We start from the raw sequence: 12,727 nt of genomic DNA, 5'->3' as shown, positions 1-12,727 counted from the left end.
CGAGTAATCGATCAGTGATTTGTGATCAATTCTCAATTTCATCAAGTTTTTCAAGCTTTCTGAAAAATTTATTTGTTCATCAATGGCGAACTTCAACATGAATACAATGACTTCCTTCTCTCACTTGCTTGGTTCCTCAACCAAAATTCCGATGTTAATTCCAGAATACTATGATCAGTGGGCTGATAGAATGGAAGATTACTTAAATGGAATTGATGAAGAACTTTGGAAGTGTATCGATGGAACAGTGCAAGCTCCTGCTAATGTTCAACCAATTGGACCTTCTACTGTATCTACTGAAGTTGCTGATCAAGAAAAAAGGTTGAAGAATAATGAAAAGAGGTGCATGAGGGAACTAAGAGGTGCTCTTCCTCCTGTGGTTTATAATTACATTCGTAGTTGTAAAACAGCAAAGGAGATCTGGAACACTTTAAAAGAAAAGTATCAAGGTAGCGAAAAGACGAAGATCAATTCTGTGAAGCAATGTCTAGTTGAACTGAAAGAATTCAGACAAAAGGATGTTGAAATTCTTGAAAATTACTATGATCGTATGAATGAGCTTATGTTTCGCTGCAATAGGTATGGAATCACTAGGTCTCTCATGGAGTTCAATTTAACTTTCATTATGGGTCTTCGCAAGGAATGGCGAAGTGTTAGCATGATGATTAAGAATCAACAGAGTTTTGATACAACTCATTTGAATGATCTCTACAATCAGCTGAAAACACATGAAAGTGAAGTTTCAGAAATGTATGAAGAATCAAAACAGAGTATTGGAGGTCCTTTAGCTCTTGTTTCAAAGGTATCAGAAGTTGATGTTAATGAAAAAGATGGTTCAAATGATGAAGGATTTTTTATGAAGTTGTGGCATTTTATTCAAACAACATAGTTAAGAAGTTTTTCAAAAAGCCTTTTAATCCAAACGGAAAGGCTAGTGATGCGAAGAGTAGAGTCACAAAAACTAGAGGAGAGGAAAGGAAGAAATTGGAGAAAGCTGATGAGAAACAAAAAGATGCGAAATAAGTGAAAAAGCTGAAAGGTGACTCAGGAATCTATTGTCACTACTGCAATGGTGCGAATCACTTCGCAGCCGATTGCATGTTGCGAAAGAAAGAAGAAAAGAAAGAAGAAGTTAAAGATGAAGCATACTTTTCTGAAAAGATTGAAGAATTGCGCGCTAAGACAAAAGGAGTGTCTCTAGTTGCGAAGGGTGAATCTGCTGATGAAGAGAGTGGAACATATCAGATCTAGTCATCAGGATCTGATGATGAAGAAATGAGGCATCCCACACATGGAGCCATGTTCGCAAGTTTTGAAGATTGCGAAGAGGAAATTTCAGGGAGGTGCTTCGTATCCAAATCCACAGACAAATCACCCATAACCACCAAGGTACGTGCAATACTTGAATCTTTTAATATTCCTTTATCTGCTTATGATGCTGAAATCATTTCATTTGATGATACTGTGTCTTATTTTGATTCTGTTATTGTGTCTGCTAGTACTGAAGCTCAAAAATTAAATATGCAACTAGGTGAGACACGAAGAGAATTAGAAATAAAAAGGAGCAGAGTAGATAAACTTGAAATGCAGATCAAAAATGTAGATTGTGATAGGAATAATCTTACAAATGATGTTAGGTTGTTGCTAGCACAAAGGAACATATATTGTAATTCTGCCAAACGATTGTATGCAAAATTAACTGCTTTACATCATTCTTCTGACATTAGCAAAGAACAACATAGGAAACTTTTACCTTTTCTTGAGTATGAACGTGAAAAAGTTGATGTTGTTTCTTATGATTGTGAAAGTACAATTGCTCAATTTTACAAAATACCTGATGATAGATATCCATATGGTATTGTCAAAATTGATGAATTTCTGAATGCTGATGAGTTGGTTAACATTGTCAATGAAAGTTTGACAAAGAGTGAACAAGTGAAAATCTTAAAGAAAATAGAAACTTCAACTCTTGCCTCTCAATTCAATTATGTTGATATTGATGACAATTCAGATAATGTGAGTGAAATCAGTGAGATAGAAGAGGAAGAAGAGGTTGATTGTTCTCAATTGTCAATCATTAATATCACATCTAAGATCAAAGGTAAAGAAATTATTGTTGATTCGATAGTAGAGGATGAAATTGATAAACCTTCAACTTCGCAACATTGTAACTTTGATAATGTGGAAGTTGAAAGCTGGAAATCTGATGATAATGAAGAAAACAAAGAAGAAGTGAAAGATTCACATGAAATACCTCCACGAGTTGTGGTTGATCAAGTGTTTGAGAATACAAAAGAATTTGACAAAATTTTAAATGACAAAGGCGCACATTATTTGGAAACCAACACTGTGGTATATCCAAATTTTGTATGCACTGATAAAACCATTTTTCCAAATCAAGTTTTTGTCTCTACTGGAAATGCTGAGAAAATTCATCCTGAATTCAACAAAATGATTGAAAAAGATAATCTAAGGTCAACCACTGAAGGTTTTTTCGCAAATCAAAACACAGAAGAAAACAATTTAACTCAAAATTCTTATGTGTTTCAAAAACAAAAATCATTACAAAAATGGGTGGTTAAAGGTGAAAAACCAAACAAAGTTTTTGAAAAAGTTGAAAAACCAAAGGCTGAAGTGAAATTAAATTATCATGAATTCAAATTGATAGTTGGAAATTATTCAACAGAAAATAATGTTTCAAAAAGAAAAGCAAGAAAAGCAATTTTCTGGCAAGTTGTGTCAAATGACAAACCAAGAGCTGAAAAAGAACAAATTTCAAAAACAACATCATCAAAATTTCAAAGCAAAAATAAACAAACAGATTCAAGTTTTCATAAACAAATAAATTGTGACAACCCAAGTCGTTCCGTTACATTTCCCCGTTACCGTTAAGGGAATATTCCAGTTTATAAAAGTTCCGTTAATTAGAGGTCGTCAATTCAATAAACATTCCATTTGTTTACACCTATTATGCCGTTAAGTCGTAATAAAAGAAAATAAAAACACATAACACACATTTCCATTTATTTGGAAAAAGTTAAGTTTATTATTACGACCACTAAATCGGGTGCGACCAAAAGCCCCGTTTAACGGCAGTATCGGGTAAAATTCCACTGTGCTCCAACTCCCACCCATATATAAAGGGGAGTAAACCCCATTTCAACCTTTTCCACCCTCTCTCTCTATACTCTCTCTCTAGACTCATTTTCGAACCGAATCCGCAACCAAACGCTTCCAAATTGTAAGTCTGCTTACCCTAGCTTACTCTAAACATTATGATTTGTGTTTATAGCCCAAAAATCGGACTTAGAAGCAATGGACAAGGAGTTTACGACCTAAGCTCCTCCTTAGGCCGTAAACACCTAAAATGAGGCCAAAATGACCCAAACTTGTCCCTAATGGCTTGGAAATAAATTGAGGTATTAGCCTAGGAGTGTTTAAACATTAAAACTCATGGATTTAGGGGATAAAAGAGAGTTTACGGCCTAGGCATATGCCAAGGCCGTAAACACCTCTTAAGCATGTCAAAAAGCCCCAAAAACACTCCCAAACCACCCTTAGGCTTAATTCAAAATTTAGGGACTTGATATTTCGGGTTTTGATCAATTAAACACAACAAAATGATGGGACAAAAGGAGTTTACGGCCCAGGCATGTACCAGGGCCGTAAACACCCTTAAACATGTCAAAACATTAAGTTTTGTCCCCCAAATGGCCTTAGACTATTTCTATAAAATGCTAGGAAGGTATTAAGGGCTTAAAATCAAAGAATGGTGGGTGTATGAGAGTTCACGGCCAAGCCATAGAGCTTACGGCCGTAAACTCTCAAAGATTGGTCATTTGGACCATAAACTTTAAAGGAGTCCCCTTTTGGAACCCCAAACACCCCCTATAGCCTTGAATAATTACTAGAAGTGAATTAAGCGCTTAAAACTTCATTAAATCCATGATATGAGAGTTTACGGTCGTAAACTCCCTTAGGAGTTGTCCTTAGGCCGTAAACTCCTATATGAAGCCCTTAGAAGCCTCAAACCCACTCATGCCTTTTTAGAATTGTACTTAGAAAAATCTCACCAACAAGATTTAGCTTTGAAACACACTAGATACCCTCACCATGAGTTTACGGCCATAAACTCATGGTGAGATGTCCCTGGGCCGTAAACTAAGCTTTGGGAGTTTACTCTCGGAGAGTAAACTCCATTCCTAAGCCATACACACATTTAGACGCTACCCGGGACACCCCAAACACTTAACCAAAGTGTTTTCCGCTCCTTTGAGCGCGTATATTTGTTTAATTAGTATTAAATATACTAATTGTATGTGAACATATGTTATCATATGTTAAATAGGTCATTGTGTGTGTTCGATTCCTTGCGTGACACCGAACGCCCAAACGGCACCTTCGTCGGACCTACTTCCACCAGGTGAGTTCATACCCCTGAATGAACCTTTTAAATGTTTTTACATGTTTTATAGGGGGGGAATACAAGTTAAACATGCCAGTTATCATATCAATCACATGTGATTGATAACCCGCATGCACAAGGTTTTACCACACTTTACACTGTTTTACCGAGTAGGACACTATAATGGTTTTCAAAAGGGATTTCAATTGTTTCAAAGCTCTTACTTATACTGTTTTATCTAAATTCATTCAAAAACTGGTTTATGAAAGATTTCCAAAGGTTTTTACACATATTTTACAAAAGAATACAAATTGTGATTTTCCCCGAGTATAAAGGTTTTACATCAAAGTTCCCTTTCACGACGTATACTTTTACTTGCTAGATACCGTTGCTTCGTTTTCATGTATTTTAAACTCCTACTCGATAACGCTTTCACTTCGTGATGCGTTTATACACGTTATTGTCTCTATATCGCTTATACCTGTTATTGCTTCTATATCGCTTATACTTGATACCCTTATACTTGTTCGACACTCCTACTTCACTTGCGACCGCTCCTACTTCACTTGTTATCGCCTCTACTTTGTGATACACTTACTTTTGGCACACTTATACTTCACGATAAGAATCCAGTTGTTACACACTCAAGCGTAGTTAGATGTATGTCTGTGCTTGTCTAGATGCATATAAGTAATGATTGAAGTGTTGGATAAGGTGTCTAAGTCCATAACTTATTTGGTATATACTTGACCCGACCCGGCATGGTCCATTTGGTTGCATTTCATCCGAACTATTTATGGATAATTTTATGAGAGTTATACACACATGTTTATTAATATATTATAAGTTATAATATATTAATATGAAGTTATGTTATTTAATTAGTCTTAGTCTTAAATTAATTATGAATTAATTTAGAGATTAAAAGGAAGACTAATTATATTGTGGGCTATTGCTTTATATGGTGTGGGCTAACACTCATTTGTTAATGGGCTAGGCTTATATGGAAGTCCATGGATGATCCATGGAATTTTTAACCCATGGATCCTTGGAAAAGGAAAGGTCATGGGTTATTAGGGTTTCACCCTAATCATGTACACTATATAAGCATGCTTATGTTGCATGAAATAGCCACTAGTGTGACTAGTGTGACTAGTGTCACTAGAGTGTGTGTGTTTGTGTGTGGCCGAAATTATAGTGTGTATACACTCTCTCAAAGTTTTCCAAGAGTTTGTGGTGATTTGTGATTCCATTTGAGGCATTCACACTATTGGTGCTTGGCCCTCAAACTCCTCAGGAATCAAGCTCATCATCAAAAGGTATGTAATCTCATCTAATTCTTTTATGTTTAAAAGTACTCCATGCCATGTTAGATAGGTTATGAACCTTGGACAATTATTATTTTGCATGTATTTAGACAAACATAGATCCAAGGTTTATTAGGGTTGCATGCACACTTAGGAAGTGTTAGATTGCTCAAAACCCAACAGTGGTATCAGAGACTAGGCTTGCTTGTTTGATACTTGATGCAAAATAATAATAAAATAAAAAAAAACAGAATTTCGACTTGTGCTGGAAATGGACTAGAAATATTACCCTAAACTGTTTTGGTGTTTTAAAACTTGTTTTAGTTGGTGTAATTGTTGTTCTAATCCATTTACAATAGCATATATCAAAATTCCATGATTTTTATGTGTTCATATAATTCTTGAAATTTTGATGATCATGTTCATGTTCTTATGAATTTAGAAGATGATAGGAATTATTTGCTGAATTGTTTGGAATTAATTCTTGATCATTTATGTGTTTTAATGGAGTCCATAATTTGTCCTCAAGTTATGGATATCCAAAGGTCACTTTTCTTTAACACACATTAAAAACACATAAGTTACATAAAATGAAGAGTCTTCATTTTATGAACCTTTAATTCATAAGTTATGAAATGAAAAGTTTTGGATGGTTACAAAAGATGAAGAGTCTTGTCCTTAAGTTATGGAGGTTCAAGAGTCACTTCATTAATAAATATATAAATAAAGTGTAACCTTAATTAATTCCATAAGTTATAAAATAAAGAAAAGTAATTCTTTTATTAGTTTAAAGTCTTCGCAAAATTAAAAGTGATAATGGTTCTGAGTTTAAAAATCAAACTCTTGATTCCTTTCTCACAAGCAAAGGCATTTCGCATAATTTCTCATCACCATATACTCCGCAACAAAATGGTGTTGTTGAAAGAAGAAATCGATCTCTATGCGAAGTAGCCAGAACCATGTTAACATATGCGAATCTACCTCAATATCTTTGGGCTGAAGCAGTTTCCACTGCATGTTTTACTCAGAATCGATCATTCATTCATCGAAGATTCAATGTTACTCCATATGAAATAATCAATAATAGGAAACCTAATGTCAAATTCTTTCATGTTTTTGGTTGCAGGTGTTTTATCATGAATCTCAAAGATAATTTATCCAAATTCCAAGCTAAAGCTTATGAAGGCATATTCTTAGGATATTCGCAGAATTCAGTTGCATACAGAGTGCTTAATAAAAGAACTAGAAAAGTTGAAGAAACTTTCAATTTAACGTTTGATGATTACTATCTTAAACAAACAGATAGTAAATTTGAAAATAAATCAATACTTGTTGATTCAAATACTCAAATTGATATTTTTGAAATAAATGATTTTGATTATGACTTAATTTTCGGAATTCCTGACAGGGCAATTGAAGCGGAAAATAATGCTCCTGATAATCAAACATCATAATCCTCAAAACATAATGATGATTCGACAATTACTACAAGGTCAATAACTTGCGAAAGTATGCCTGATGCTCGTATGGCGGGGGAGCATACGAGTATCCATGAAGATTGTCAGCCAACTTTCGAGGGGGAGAATGAAAATATGAATCATCAAGTTGAGGGGGAGCATTCGCAAAATCAACAGGAACATCATTTTAAGGGGGAGCATCAAGATGAATATCATGTTGAGGGGGAGCATGATGAAACACAGACAATTAATCTTGATGAAAATGATGAGTTTCATGAACTAAATGATAATTTTTCTGTTGCAGGATCTGAAAATGAAGATATGTATGAAGATGCACCATTAGAATTTGATCCTAATTTTCCACCACTTGAGAAATGGACAAGAAATCATCCAAAAGAACAGGTAATTGGAAATCCACAAGATAGTGTGTTAACAAGAGCTCAAATTCGTGCGAAAAATGAGGTATTGAATACGAACCAAGAACTATGTATGTTTAATGTCTTTATTTCGAAAATAGAGCCAAAGACAGTAAAGGATGCTATGGAACACTCAGATTGGGTTGTTGCTATGAAATCTGAACTGGCTGAATTTGAACGAAACAAGGTTTGGAGATTAATTTCTAAACCTTCTGATGTTTCAATTGTCGGATTAAAATGGATTTTTAAAAATAAAACTGGCAAAGATGGCAATATTATTCGCAATAAAGCTAGACTAGTAGTTAAAGGTTATTCGCAACAAGAAGGAATAGACTATGAAAAAACATTTGCACCTGTTGCAAGACTTGAAGCAGTTCGCATATTTTTAGCTTATGCAGCTCACAAAGACTTTGATGTTTATCAAATGGATGTTAAGTGTGCATTCTTAAATGGAGAACTAGAAGAAACAGTGTATGTTGAACAACCACCAGGGTTTATAAACGATGAACATCCTGATCATGTTTATATCCTAGATAAGGTTGTATATGGATTAAAACAAGCACCAAGATCCTGGTACGCAACACTTACAAATTTCTTGAAATAATCTAAATTTAAACAAGGATCAGTAGACCCCACATTATTTCGCAAGAAAGTTGGGAATCATCTGATGTTTATTCAAATTTATGTTGATGATATTATCTTTGGCTCGACTGATCCAGCATTGTCAATTGAATTTGAAAATCTAATGAAAAGTCAGTTTGAAATGAGCATGATGGGTAAAATTAATAATTTTCTTGGTTTGAATATAAGACAGAACAAGGATGGAATCTTAATCAATCAAGAAAAATATACGAAAACTTGTTTGAAAAGTTTGGAATGACTAATAGCATGAAATTAAGAGTACCAATGTCAGTAGGAACAAGACTAACTCCTTCGTTCGATGCTCCTGCTGTTGATTTAACACTTTATCGAAGCATGATAGGGTCTTTATTGTACTTAACTGCAAGTAGACCTGATATTATGTTTTCGGTTTGCAATTGTGCTAGATATCAAGCTAATCCCAGAGAACCTCATTTGACTGCAGTGAAAAATATTTTTCGCTATCTTAAGGGAACGGTTTCGTTAGGACTTCGGTATCCTTCGAAAACGGGGTTTTTCATTCAAGCTTTTTCAGATTCTGATCTAGGAGGATGTACTTTGGATAAGAAAAGTACGAGTGGTGGATGTCAACTATTGGATGGGAAGTTGGTGAGTTGGCAATCGAAGAAACAAACTTGTGTGGCTATATCAATTGCTGAGGCTGATTACATTGTTGATGTTGCTTGCACATCGCAAATTATTTGGATTCAGAGTCAACTTCATGACTATGCAATAAACATGAAAAAGATTCCCTTGTATTGTGATTCGCAAAGTGCAATTCGCATTTGTCATAATCCAGTACAACATTCAAAGACAAAACACATTGCTCTTCGATATCATTTTATCAAAGATCATGTGGAAGATGGGAATATTGAAATTCATTTTGTTAAAACAACTGAACAACTTGCTGATATTTTTACAAAACCTCTTGATGAAAAATCATTTGTTAGAATTTTGGCAGGTTTGGGGATGATTGATGCGAATTCAATTCCAAAAACTCAAGCATGACAGTGTCGTTCAGCAGTTATGAGTCAAACTTGTTCAGATGTTACTGTTCATCCAGAGGCTTCGCATGGCTTTGCATCCACATCTTTTCGCATTTGCGATCATAACAACTAAGGTTAGGTTTACGATTCATTTTGTAGTTTTTAATTTTTGAAAAATCAAAAATCCAAAAAGATTTTATGTTTATTCATTTTTTTTTTGAAAAATTAAAAATCCAAAAAGATTTTATTTTGTTATGTTTTTAATTTTGAAAAATTCAAAAATCACAAAAATATTTTTGTTTTCTTTGTTCTTTAAATATTGTGTGCTGAGAATTTAGTACATGGCTTAATGCGAAGAGGTCATGCTTATGTGTTTCTATGGGAAGGTATTAAATTCTTTTTAAAACTAGTTAGGATGTCCCTAGAAGCATGCTGATGTATGTAGACCAAAAGCCTCAACAAGACTCTATGTGTGTGAAAAGAAAGCCTTAATGAAATTATCACATGAAAATTTCTTCCCAAAAGGCTTATATTCGCATAAGTCAAAAGAGCTACCTTACTCTTCTCAAATGAGTTAAGAGTTTTCTGTTTTGTCCATTATAACAGAGGTACACTTCGATTCTTAACCAATCTTTTTATACCAAACAATTCTTTCAATCAAAATTTTTGAAGAGATTTGTCCTTGAGGTCTTTGATCAAAACCAATCAAAACCTAGACAAATCACGAGTCTGTGTTTATGATCTAACATCATGAGACCATGATGGAAGTGAAACCCAAAAATCATAAACCTTAAGGAATTAACGGGGAACATCGTTCCAGATTTTAACGAAACTTTTGTTTCAGTACCAAAATTTCGAAACTCCAAATCATATTCAATTCGCATGTGTGGTCTTGATCAAACATTCTCAGCCCACGATGTATGTTACCCAACAAGATCCAGTTCAAATTTTTTTTTGAATATGATTTCTATGTGAGTTTTATTCGCAAATCCTAGTCATGATAAATATTTTCAAAAGCCAACTTGTCACTGACTACACTGGTCATACAAGTAATTTCATTTACAATTTATCACCTTATGTTAAGGCTAATATGTAATGAAATTTGAAACCAACCCAAAATATCTTTTAAAAGAAGCCCTTCGATACTTATCTAAAAGTATTTGATTGTAATTCACGGGAAACTACACAAGCTGTTGATTATCTCTCTTGATGATTAACGAAGCAACCTTTGCTTGGGGTTTAACTGCATTCATGTCAAATTGAATTTTTGACTTCACAGAATTCCAAATTTTTTTGTGTTGTTTCTCATCTTATTCTGTTGACACAATGCACACACGAAATCCTTGAGGTTCTGAGTAAAACCAACTCAGGCTGATGATTTCGCAAATCTGGCATATGACTTCACTTTACATCCCAAAAGTGAAAGAGCTTTGCCTCCATGCGAAGGGTTTTAACGGTTCAGATTCTATAACGGGAAACTTGACAGGCTGTGTACTCAAGATGATTGGTATTCTATCCGGTTTTCAAGGAGATGTGACAGTTACTTTTAGAAGCATGGTTATCTTTTGCTGTCATGATCCGATTTTTAAGGTGCCACATCGGATAACATTAAATGCATCCCGCTTTAATTTCAAATCAATTTGGGTAAACTATAAAAGGGGGGTCAAGAACACTATATACGGTTACGCAAACAGAACTCTCACAAACCTCCAAAGATTCAAACTTGATCAAACTTCATCTCTTTCAAACCCTAACAATGGCGGCCACTCAATCCAACACTGATGAAGTTCTTTCTTAATCCCTGATGAAAATCCAAAGCACTAATTATCAAGTTGATCCAAATGTCTCTTCTTATCCCAAAGGCTTGAAGATTCTCATCGTTGCCCTAAAACGGTCACCCCTGTCCACCGCCATGTTTAGTTCCTTCTCCGTTCCGATGACATGGTTATCCTTAGCAGCTTCAACGGCATCATACAACCATACAACTGATGTGATAACCTTCAACTTGATAAACAACAAACGGGTAAAACTTTCCAAGAAGATGTTTGTTGAATTCTTGCAGATTCCAAACAATCCTCCATTTTTCAAACCTGTTAACCCTCAAATCATTTACATGTTCAATGAGATGGGCCATCAACCAAAGCTTGAGAAGATAAGTGACTTTCGAAAGTCTGGGTTGTCGTGCATATGGAATTTCTTATTTGGATTTTTTTCTCCAATGCCTAACAGGAAGAACATTTGGACTGGATAAAGGGAGAGTGGAAGTATATGCCATGGTTATGGGCTTGTACTACGATATCAGTGTAGATTATGCAACCCAGTTGTGGAAGGAATTTGTCAAGAGTCTAGAAAACACAAACTCTGAAAAAGGAATTTCGTGTGCGAGGTATTGGAGTTTGATTCTAGAGAAAGTGTATGAAAGAGAAGGGATTGCTGTCCCTGAGGATGTTGAAGTTGCTGAATTCTCTTTATATCAATTTCCGAAGGTAGTGGAAGATGATGAGACAATTTTTACTCATGTTGCTCGCATTCCAGATGCGATGCTTCGCAAGGTCTCTCAAACTCACAAGGTCTTGGTGAGATATTTGAAAACAATTGATCAATCGGTGCCGACTGGATTGTTATTAGATGTTGCTGCACCATCAAAGAAGAAGAAGTCCACAAAGAAGGATGCGAAAGGTCCATCTTCGCAACAAGCTTAGGATGAAGATGTTCATATTGAAGAGACTTCATCTAAATCGAAGAAAGAAACAATACCTTCCAAGTCTGGGGTATTGAAAAAGATTCGCAAGACTGAGGTGAGCAGTAAAGGGGTTACCTTTTGCAATATTCCAGCTTCGGTCTCTCCAGGAAAGAAAAGGCAAAGAGCTGAAGACATTGCGAAAAACATGCAACATACTCTAATAAAAAGACGGAAGCTGGTGGTTCGCAATGAATCATCTGATGAAGAGATAGTTACAGAAACTCCACCGGTGTCATCTACGTTAAATGTTTCCTTACCAATCATTTCCATTACCCCTACTTCGCAAATTTCTACCACAACACCACTCACAGAACCACTCGGATAAGTCACTACCAAATCAGTTTCTGAGGAGGTACCTATTTCTGATGCGGTTGTCAACGTATCTGATACGGGGGAACCTATCACGAGTGCTGCAACCACTTTACCAATCACCTTACCCATTTCTTTACCACTTGTTTCATTTCCATCTACAAATCTATCCACAACCTCATCAATTTTTGATCATCCACTTCAAAACCCATTTACAACCCTTTTTCCCTCACAATCACCAGAAACTCCTCAACCTTCGCAAACTTTATCTGATAATGAAACTGAAGGAGGTGGCTTTGTAGGAGTACTTGAAGACATTCATTTTGATTCAGAGGAGGAGGATATTCCTGATCATATGCTTATGACAGGAAAGCAATTTAAAATCCTAAATCATAAGTTGAATGCCATTATTCAGTCGCAAGCTGATTCTGGCAGGATGTCTTCTATCTCAGCAATGGAGGTTGA

Source organism: Lactuca sativa, chromosome 5, assembly GCF_002870075.4.
Source record: "Lactuca sativa cultivar Salinas chromosome 5, Lsat_Salinas_v11, whole genome shotgun sequence".
Classification (NCBI taxonomy): domain Eukaryota; kingdom Viridiplantae; phylum Streptophyta; class Magnoliopsida; order Asterales; family Asteraceae; genus Lactuca; species Lactuca sativa.
The sequence above is the reverse complement of the archived record's forward strand: the minus strand, read 5'-3'. Positions refer to the sequence as shown.